Consider the following 10,335-nt stretch of genomic DNA (forward strand, 5'->3'; position numbering starts at 1 on the left):
GTGCACACTTGAAGAAAGTTAATACTTAGGCGATTCTTGATCGCAGCTAAGTCCCCGAGTGCGACGTTTAGTGCACACTCGGAGAAAGTTAATACTTAGGCGATTCTTGATCGCAGCTAAGTCCCCGAGTGCGACGTTAAGTGCACACTCGAAGAAAGTTAATACTTAGGCGATTCTTGATCGCAGCTAAGTCCCCGAGTGCGACGTTTAGTGCACACTCGGAGAAAGTTAATACTTAGGCGATTCTTGATCGCAGCTAAGTCCCCGAGTGCGACGTTAAGTGCACACTCGAAGAAAGTTAGTACTTAGGGGATTCTTGATCGCAGCTAAGTCCCCGAGTGCGACGTTTAGTGCACACTCGGAGAAAGTTAGTACTTAGGCGATTCTTGATCGCAGCTAAGTCCCCGAGTGCGACGTTTAGTGCACACTCGGAGAAAGTTAATACTTAGGCGATTCTTGATCGCAGCTAAGTCCCCGAGTGCGACGTTGATTGGACACTCGGAGAAATTTAGAACTTAGGCGATTCTGGATCGCAGCTAAGTTTTTTTTTGAGACCGGAGTCTGCGACCGCGGACGAATTTTGAATCTTCAAAAGCTCACTCTGCTTTATATTATTTCATCAATACTTGTTCTTTACATTGCTTCAGTCGACAGTCACGTGTAGAAGCGCTTCAGGAGATCTCCGTTCCATGCTCGCGGCTCGTCTATCTCCGTGTCGATGTTGTAGAGTCTGTATGCTCCGTTGTTCAACACTTTGGAGATGATGAAGGGTCCTTCCCAGGCAGGAGCCAACTTGTGGGGTCTTTGCTGATCCACTCGGAGCACCAGGTCGCCTGCTTGGAACGTGCGACTCCTGACGTGGCGTGCATGAAAGCGCCGCAGATCTTGTTGATAAATGGTTGAGCGAGTCAGTGCCATCTCGCGCTCCTCCTCTAGAAGATCCACTCCATCTTGCCTTGCTTGTTCTGCTTCAGCTTCGGAGTAGAGTTCGACTCGTGCAGCATTGTGAAGCAAGTCACTCGGAAGGACCGCTTCTGCTCCATAAACGAGGAAGAACGGTGATCGCCCTGTAGATCTGTTCGGGGTTGTGCGGAGACCCCAAAGCACTGAAGGTAACTCGGTGACCCATGCGCCAGCGGCATGTCCCACCTCTCGCAGGAGTCGGGGCTTCAAACCTTGCAGAATAAGTCCATTCATCCGCTCTGCTTGTCCATTGGATTGAGGATGTGCTACGGAAGCAAAATCCACTCGGATACCTTGGCTTGCACAAAAACCTTTGAATCTGTCCGAGTCGAAATTTGTTCCGTTGTCCGTGATTATGTTGTGAGGCACACCGAATCTGGAGATGATGTCCCTGACAAACTTGATGGCTGTTAGGGCGTCGAGCTTCTTGATGGGCTTGGCTTCAATCCATTTTGTGAACTTGTCGACTGCCACCAACAGATGTGTGTATCCTCCTTGGTCTGTCCTGAATGGACCGACCGTATCTAATCCCCATACCGCGAACGGCCATACAAGAGGGATTGTCTTCAATGCAGATGTCGGCTTGTGGGACTTGTTGGAGTAGAACTGACAACCCTCACATCGGTCGACCATATCTTTAGCCATCTCGTTTGCCTGCAGCCAGAAGAAACCATCCCTGAATGCCTTGGCGACGATTGCTCTCGAAGAGGCGTGATGACCGCAGGTTCCCGAGTGAATATCTTCCAGGATTAGCTGCCCCTCCTCTGGGGAGATGCATCGTTGAAGAACGCCTGACACGCTTTCCTTGTACAATTGGCCGCCAATGACAGTGAATGACTTCGACCTACGGACTATCTGCCTGGCCTGGACTTCGTCTTCTGGTAGTTCCTGCCTCAGGATATATGCAATGATCGGCACAGTCCAATCGGGGATGACAGCAAGAATCTCCATGACCAGATCAACCACAGCAGGTACATCGACTTCAGTCGGATCTGTTGAACTCTTTGGTTGTACTGGTTCCTCCGTGAAAGGATCTTCTTTGACTGAGGGAAGGTGAAGGTGCTCGAGGCAGACGTCACTCGGGACTGGTCTCCGAGTGGATCCGAGTTTTGCCAACTCATCAGCTGCTTGGTTCTTCAGTCTCGGAACATGATGAAGTTCTAGACCTTCAAACTTCTTCTCAAGCTTCCTCACTGCATTGCAATATGTGGTCATGGTGGGGTTCCTGACGTCCCACTCTTTCATCACTTGATTGACCACCAAATCCGAATCGCCATAGACCATCAGGCGACGGACGTCGAGTGAGATGGCCATGCGCAATCCGTAGAGGAGAGCTTCATACTCTGCCTCGTTGTTGGAGGAATCGAAGTGTATCTGTAGCGCGTACTTGAGTTTGTCGCCCTTTGGCGATATGATCACAACGCCAGCGCCGGAGCCATTCAACATCTTGGACCCATCGAAGAACATTGTCCAATGGGCCGAGTAGATGTGGGTCGGTTGCTGTTGTTCTACCCATTCTGCTATGAAGTCAGCCAGAGCTTGAGACTTAATAGCTTTCTTGGCCTCGAACTTGATATCGCAGTACAACATCTCCATTGCCCACTTCGCCACTCGGCCTGACGCGTCTCGACTGTGGAGAATTTCCGACAACGGAGCATCAGAAACGATAGACACCGAGTGGTCTTGGAAATAATGGGCCACCTTCTTCGCAGTCATGTAAATCCCGTAGATAAGTTTTTGATAGTGGGGATACCTCTTCTTGGAAGGAGTCAGGACCTCGGAGACGTAGTACACTGGCCGCTGAACTTTGTATGCTTTGCCTTGTTCTTCTCGTTCGACTGTAAGAACACTACTGACGACTTGATTTGTAGCCGCGATATACAGAAGAAGGGGCTCTTTACTGAGCGGAGGAGTAAGAACCGGCTGGGTGGAAAGTAGGACTTTGAGGTCGTCGAATAGGACTTGGGCTTCGTCTGTCCACTCGAAAGTATCTAATTTCTTCATGAGTCGGTACAGAGGAAGTGCTTTCTCGCCGAGTCGACTGATGAACCTGCTCAAAGCCGCTAGGCAACCTGTGAGCCGTTGAACATCGTGTATTCTGACCGGCCTCTCCATTCGGACGATGGTCCCGATCTTTTCGGGGTTGACATCGATCCCTCGTTCGGAAACGAAGAAACCGAGTAACTTTCCGCTGGGAACGCCGAATGAACATTTGGCGGGGTTGAGCTTGATATCGTACCTACGAAGGTTGGCGAATGTTTCTGCCAAGTCAGTCAGCAGGTCGGAACCTTTGCGTGACTTGACTACGATATCATCCATATATGCCTCCACATTCCGACCGATCTGGTTGAGAAGGCATTTTTGGATCATGCGCATAAAGGTAGCTCCTGCATTCTTCAAACCAAATGGCATAGTGATGTAGCAGAAGCACCCGAATGGGGTGATGAAGGTTGTCTTTAATTCATCGAGGCCATACAGACGGATCTGATGATAGCCCGAGTAGGCATCAAGAAATGACAAACACTCGCAACCCGTAGTCGAAACGACAATTTGATCTATGCAGGGGAGCGGAAAATGGTCTTTCGGGCAGACCTTATTGAGATGCTTGAAGTCGATGTACATTCGGAGCGACTTGTCCTTCTTGGGCACCATGACAACATTGGCAAGCCACTCGGAGTGGTGAACCTCGCGAATGATGTTGGCTGCCAGCAGCTTGGCCACCTCCTCCCCAATTGCCTTCCTCTTGTGCGCGGCAGACCGGCGCAGGCGCTCTCGGACGGGCCGAGTGACGGGGTCCACATGCAGTCGGTGCTCAGCCAACTCCCTGGGTACACCTGGCATGTCAGAGGGTTTCCATGCGAAGATGTCGCAGTTCTCACGGAGGAATTGGGTGAGCTCGGCTTCCTATTTAGGATCGAGGGTGGTGGAGATGTTCGTCGGGGCAGCAGTGTCGTCCGTCGGGTGAATGCTGACCTTCTTCGTCTCTCCCGCCGACTGGAATGCAGACTCTGAAGCTGGCTTCTTTGAGCGCATCAGGTCGGCGGGGTCGATTGTTTTCTTGTACTCGTTGAGCTCGAGGACGGCCATCTGCTGGTCGGCGATTCTTGATCCCTGCTACAGACACTCTTCGGCTCGCTGTCGATTGCCCGTGATGGTGATCACGCCTTTCGGGCCTGGCATCTTCAGCTTCAAGTATACGTAACATGGTCGGGCCATGAAACGCGCATACGCTGGGCGGCCCAGAATTGTGTGGTAAGCGCTCTGGAAGTCCACCACTTCGAACGTCAGCTTTTCCTTGTGGAAGTTCTTGTCGGAGCCGAAAACGACGTCCAACGCGATCTGGCCGAGTGACTTGGCCTTCCGTCCAGGGACGACTCCATGGAACTGCATGCTGCTCTCGCTGAGTTTGGACATCGGAATGCCCATCCCCTTGAGTGTGTCGGCGTACATGATGTTCAAGCCACTGCCGCCGTCCATGAGGACTTTGCGCAGTCGGACTCCTTCCACCACCGAGTCGACGACCAGAGCCTGTCTCCCCGGGGTGGGTACGTGTGCTGGATGACCCGACTGGTCAAAGGTGATCGCAGTCTGAGACCATTTGAGGAACTTGGGATTGGTAGGCGTGGCCATGTTCACCTCCCTGTTCACCAGCTTCAGTCGACTCTTGCTCTCAACGTCAGCAAAAATCATGAGTGTTGCATTGACTTGGGGGAACGGATCCTCCTTATCCTCCTCATCCTGTTCGTTGTCTTTTTCACTCGGTTGCCCTTCGCCGAACCCCTGGATCAGGAGGCGACACTGTCGAGTGGTATGTTTCGGATATATGGGGTTGCCTTCTTCGTCCATCTTCGTATGAACCGGGCAAGGCTGGTCCAGGATGGGATTATTGAACTGCTTCTTCTTGGGGGTAAACTGCGCCTTCCCTTTGCCCTTGAACTTGGCATTGGTCACGGCTGTAGCTTCTGCCTGCGGAGTGGACGGAGCTTTCTGCTTCTGCTTCCGAGTGTTACTCCCGTCTCCATCACCGACTGTCTTGTGCTTGCCGCTTCGGATGCGGTCCTCTTCTTCGCCATTTGCATAGCGAGCTGCTATCTCCATCATCTTGCTCATGGAGATGTCACCTGTTCGGCCGAACTTTAGGTACAGATCTCTGTACCGCACGCCTGCCTTGAAGGCGCAAACTGCTTGATGCTCGGTGACGTTCTCCACCGTGTGGTAGAGAGTTGTCCAACGCTGAATGAAGTCACGCAGGGGCTCGTTCTGCTTCTGGACGCAATGCTGGAGCTCCACGAGGCCTGCGGGGCGCTTGCACGTCCCTTCGAAGGTCTTGATAAACACTCGGGCCAAATCTGCCCAACTGTAGATGCTTGAGGGGGCCAACTGATTCAGCCACGCTCGCGCCGAGCCGTCGAGCATCAGAGGGAGGTGCTTCATGGCGACATGGTCGTCCCCTCCTCCGATCTGGACTGCCACTCGGTAGTCATCCAGCCACGTTTCTGGCTTGGACTCTCCTGTAAACTTGCTGATTCCCGTCGCCAATCGGAAGTTGGGCGGGATGTCAGCCGAACGGATGGCTCGACTGAAACACTCGGGACCAGACACGATGGTCCTGCTTCCACTCGGACGGTCCATATCGTAACCATCGCGGTGGGCTCGGCCCCTGTCGACCCTTTGCTGGGCGATACACCCTCTTGCGTCGGGCCTTGGGTCGTAAGTGTCGCCGACTGAACGCCGATCATCATGATGTCGGGGCCCGTAGGGCCCACCCCGCGGAGGGGTGCGTGAACGGCGGCGATCTTCGTGATTTATGGAACGGCTGCCACCCCTGTGCCGTTGATGGGAACCAGGGCTGCGAACCGACCGATGCGTATTCGCATGAACAGAACTATTATGGATCCGGTTGTGCGACTGGGAGACTGCCGAATTCTGCTGCTGCGCCGTGTGCAACAGAGCTCGGATCTGCTCGATTCCTCTATCGGCCTCCGAATCAGTCGGCTGGAGGGAATCGGCTATCTTGGCAGCCGCAGCCAAGTTGAGGAGGGGCGTGCGGAACAACTCCACGTTGCTCCGCCGAGTGTGCCGACTGGCAGAACGGCGAGGCGGACGACGTGCGCCGGACGTTTCGCCGATCTCGTGCTCGTTTCGGCCAGCTTGACGGGGATCTTCATGGGAGTTGGCCATGTGTACTTCTGCTGCAGGCCCGCGACCCGCGTACTCGGAAGGAAACTCAGTCGGAACCGAGCCCGAGCGCTGGGACAGCGGGGCAACCACAACAGACTCTAGAACCGCCACTTGTGAAGATGCGTTCTGGCGCGCCTGGGCGTGTTGCACCCAACGCTGAAGTCGCGAACGGCGGGATCGCTTGCTGCGGCGCGTGACGGCGGTGTAGGCCGACACCGGAGCCGACTGCTGGAGAAGAAGAATGCCGCGGGCGCCGGCACGGAAGTGCGTAGCCCCACGACGGGGAAGCGCCTCGACGTCGAGAGGAGCATCCCGAAGCCACGCCGAATCGTCGACGATGAAGGAGAGAGCGCCGAAGAAGATCTGGTGACCCATGCTCGAATCTCCACCAGACGACATGATGAAAGAAAGTAGTCGCAAACTCGCCGGAAGTCGCTTAGACGCCTGCCCCACGGTGGGCACCAACTGTCGTGGGTATAAGCCTGACAGTAGATGTGTAGGGTACGAAAAGGATGGGCAGAGCCTTAGCTACGGTGAGGTTGTATGAGTTCAGGCCCCTCTGCGGTGGAGGTAATAGCCCTACATCTCAGTGCTCTGGGAGCTTGTTGTCGAGTGGAAATATGGAATACCATGAGTTGCTAACCCTCGCACCAGTGGAGGAGGGTGGCTTATATAGAGTGCGCCGCCCTCCACAACGGTTCGGTGCACAGGGGTGGAGTAGTGGCGAATAAATGCCTACATTACAGGTAACGTACGCCTTAAATGCTAATAAAGGCGCGTGGAAACGTATGACCGTTTCCCCCCAGGGGGGTTACGATGCATAGAGTGGAATCCAGTCGGTTAGTTTGATACGCACCGAATGCTCATCTCCGACTGGATGATTGAAGATCTATCACCGACTGGATGACGGGAACATCTTAGTTCAGTCGGAACTGACTAAGGGCCTTGTCCCTTATGAAGGGTAGTCCTTGGGTAGGACCTACAGGGCAGGCCTATGACCCTACCCTAGACCATGACCCCATCAAGCGCTACACCTACGGATCAAATCAACTAAACTAAGTACAAGGCCTTAAGAATAGGTAATTACCTTCATGTACTACTCCTTCTCCAGAAACTTTTCACGGCACGAGGTCTTGTCCTTCTTAATACCATGCGTGGCGTAGTAGTCTCGAACAGCTGCGGCCGAGCCTCGTGCCGTAAGTTCTGTAATAGGCGCTTGCACTCGGTAATAATAACCTGTAAGTGCATCTAGTTCCCTTAGTGATTTTGGTGGTTTGAAGACTTATAGGTTAAGAGACTAATGTGTTTGTAAGTGTAAACATGCTCTATAAGTCACTGAGGAGTTTGACTTATACGATGAATATCGACCCCTAAAAATGCATGTCTTCGGCTGAAGACTTTGGTCTTACCTTGAAGAATTTGATCGCGAAGAAATTGCGGTGAAATTGATATTCCTCATGAAGATATTGAAGATGAGGAATTCGGTGGTTCCTGAAGAAAAACTGTCTGAAGACTTTGAAGCGTGAAGATTTACTCTTTTTGTTTCATTTTCTTTACTCTTGAGTCATAGGAACACCGTACTAATAAAGGGGGTCGAAGTAATACAACGAAATGAATTTCCTCATGATGCTCAACCCAAGCCTAAACCTACCAAACCCTCAAACTGAGGAATATGAGAGACATGAGGACTTTCACAGTTGAAAGTTTCGACCGTTGCCGCGACACACGCTACCTCACTGATCTTATCCATCCAACGTTCACATTATTTAAGGGCATTTATGTCAAATCATGTCAGGATGCTCCCAGGCTATAAATAGCCGCCCCCACAACCACTAGTTGGTTGGCTGCTCCGAGAGAAACTGACATTTGTCATTTAGAGCAACCCAAATTCCTCATAGTCTTCGAGAGTAAATCATCAAGTGAGGAAATACCCCAAACACCAAACCACAAACCAAAAACCAAGTGATTGAGCATCACTGAAGAATTTTTTCTTGTGTGGAACTGAAGCCTTTTACGTTTGAGGATCGTGCATCCTCGAGACGGTTAGGCGTGATGGTCTAGAGCATCCAGCAGTCAATTGTGGATCGCCGGGTGACCGAGTTTGTGAGGGTTTGGAAGTCTGCCCTGAAGACTTACTACGAGTGTTGGGCGAGGACTGTGTGTCCTTACCTCAAGGAGAATACGGTAGGGACTTTGTGTCCTGGGACTGTGTGTCCTTTGGTTTCAATACCAAGCCGCTCCAAACCAGACGTACGACTGTCAGAACAGTTGGAACTGGGTCATCAACATCTGTCTTCATCGTGATACGAGTTCTATTTCTTCAACTCTTTCATTTCCTCAAAATTGTATGATGAAGACTTTCATCTGTGCTATTTGAAGAATTTGTCTGAAGACTTTCTCTGAATTTCCTCAACCTCAAATTCTTCACACGAGCTAATCTTCACCCGCGATTCTTAATACGTGCTCACTCTGCAAACCGATTCTCACAATCTTCACTTAGTAATCCGTTGTAGTAGTTTTTGCACATCTGATCCTGCGGTATTTCCGCTGCACTTAATTTATCATTGAGGAATTTCCTCACAAGGAATTTCCTGAGCGATGAAATTCTAAAAATCACCTTCCCCCCTCTAGTTGATATAATGCGCTTTCAATTGGTATCAGAGCAAGGTACTCCCTTGTTCTATGTGATTTTGGTTTAACCACCTGGAGTTTTAGTTATGTCGACTGCAGGTATGATCAAGGTTACTACAGGATGTCCTACCTTCGAAGGAAAGGACTTTCCTTACTAGAAGACCAAGATGCAGATGCATCTTTAGGCTATTGACAATGATCTCTGGTACATTGTGGAACATGGTATTCCCTCCATCACTGCTACTATCTCTATCGCTGATGTGAAGAAATTCAAGAAACTTAATTCTCAAGCGAAGAATATCATTTGTGGCCATCTCAGCAAAGGTCAGTATGGCAGAGTGAGTGCTTTGGGCACAACTAAGCTTATCTGGGATAGGTTGTTGATAACCCACAAGTATAGGGGATCGCAATAGTTTTCGAGGGTAGAGTATTCAACCCAAATTTGTTGATTCGACATAAGGGGAAGCCAAAGAATATTCTCGAGTATTAGCAGTTGAGTTGTCAATTCAACCACACCTGAAAGACTTAGTATCAGCAGCAAAGTATCAGTAGCAAGGTGGTGTGATAGCAACAATAGCAACAGTAACAGTAGCAGCAGTGACAGCAGTAGTGACAGAGTAACAGTAGCAGCAGTAGCGACAGAGTAACAGTAGCAGTAGTGACAGCAGTAGCGACAGAGTAACAGTAGCAGCAGTGACAACAGTAGCAACAAAGTAACATAGCAAGCACTAGTAGGAAAAACTCGTAGGCATTGGATCGATGATGGATAATTATGCCGGATGTTATTCATCATGCAACACTTATAACACGGAGAGATATGTAACTAGCTCCAGTTCGTCAATGTAATGTAGGCATGTATTCCGTATGTAGTCATACGTGCTTAGGGAAAAGAACTTGCATGACATCTATTGTCCATCCCTCCCGTGGCAGCAGGGTCCTAATGGAAACTACGGGATATTAAGGTTCTCCTTTTAATAGAGAACCAGAATAAAGCATTAGCACTTAGTGAATACATGAACTCCTTATACTATGGTCATCTCTGGGAGTGGTTCCGGCTATTGTCACTCCGGGGTTGCCGGGTCATAACACATAGTAGGTGTCTACAACTTGCAAGATAGGATAAATAACACACATATATTGACGAGAACATAATAGGTTCAGATCTGAAATCATGGCACTCGGGCCCTAGTGACAAGCATTAAGCATGGCAAAGTAGTAGCAACATCAATCGCAGAACATAGTGGATACTAGGGATCAATCCCCGTCAAAACTAACTCGATTACATGATAGATCTCATCCAACCCATCACCGTCCAGCAAGCCTACATTGAGGTTACTCACGAACGGTGAAGAGCATCATGGAATTGGCGATGAAGGAAGGTTGGTGATAACGATGGCGACGATCTCCCCTCTCCGGGGCCCAGAACGGACTCCAGATCTGCCCTCCAGAGGAAGAAGAGGTGGTGGCGGCGCCTCCGTATCGTAAAACGCGATGAACTCTTCTCCTTGATTTTTTTCCGGATGAAAGGGACTAAATAGAGCTGGAGTTGGAGGCGGTGGA

This window comes from Hordeum vulgare, chromosome 7H (assembly GCF_904849725.1).
Source record: "Hordeum vulgare subsp. vulgare chromosome 7H, MorexV3_pseudomolecules_assembly, whole genome shotgun sequence".
Lineage (NCBI taxonomy): Eukaryota > Viridiplantae > Streptophyta > Magnoliopsida > Poales > Poaceae > Hordeum > Hordeum vulgare.